This window comes from Sinocyclocheilus anshuiensis, unplaced genomic scaffold (assembly GCF_001515605.1).
Source record: "Sinocyclocheilus anshuiensis isolate Anshui unplaced genomic scaffold, SAMN03320099.WGS_v1.1 scaffold2100, whole genome shotgun sequence".
Classification (NCBI taxonomy): domain Eukaryota; kingdom Metazoa; phylum Chordata; class Actinopteri; order Cypriniformes; family Cyprinidae; genus Sinocyclocheilus; species Sinocyclocheilus anshuiensis.
Genome location: NW_015542563.1, coordinates 51,416 through 52,312, shown reverse-complemented (window position 1 = coordinate 52,312; position 897 = coordinate 51,416).

Here is an 897-nt window from a genome sequence, read left to right as displayed (position 1 = left end):
ACGACTATATTTTGTAGCTTGTTCTTGTGACTGTTTAACCATTGATATTCATCAATAATGATTTTATTTTTCATTACAAAGTTAAATATGTGTCCCTGGAGCACAAAAGCAGTCTTAAGTCGCTGGGGTATATTTGTAGCAATAGCCAACAATACATTGTATGGGTCAAAATTATACATTTCTCTTTTATGCCAAAAATCATTAGGATATTAAGTAAAGATCATGTTCCATGAAGATATTTTGTAAATTTCCTACCGTAAATATATCAAAACTTAATTTTTGATTAGTAATATGCATTGCTAAGAACTTAATTTGGACAACTTTAAAGATGATTTTCTCAATATTTAGATTTTTTTGCACCCTCAGATTCCAGATTTTCAAATATTGTCCGATCCTAACAAACCATACATCAATGGAAAGATTATTTATTCTGCTCATAGATGATGCACAAATCTCAATTTCACAAAATTGACCCTTATGACTGCTTTTGTGCTCCAGGGTCACATATAATAGATTTTTGGTAATTTAGCCTAGTATGATTCTGAGATGAACACGGCTCGCCTATTTTAAACTTTTTTCCTTCTCAGGTCCATCAGCATCCTTTGCAATCAATCTAATTCTAATATGTGACCCTGCAGCACAAAACCAGTCATAAGGGTCAATTTTGTGAAATTGAGATGTATGTGTATGTATGTATATGTATCTGAAAGCTGAATAAATAGCTTTCCATTGATGTATGGTTTGTTCGGATAGAACAATATTTGGCCGAGATACAACTATTTGAAAATCTGGAATCTGAAGGTGCAAAAAAAAAATCAAAATATTGAGAAAATCGCCTTTAAAGTTGTCTAAATGAAGTTCTAAGCAATGCATATTACTAATCAAAAATTAAGTTTT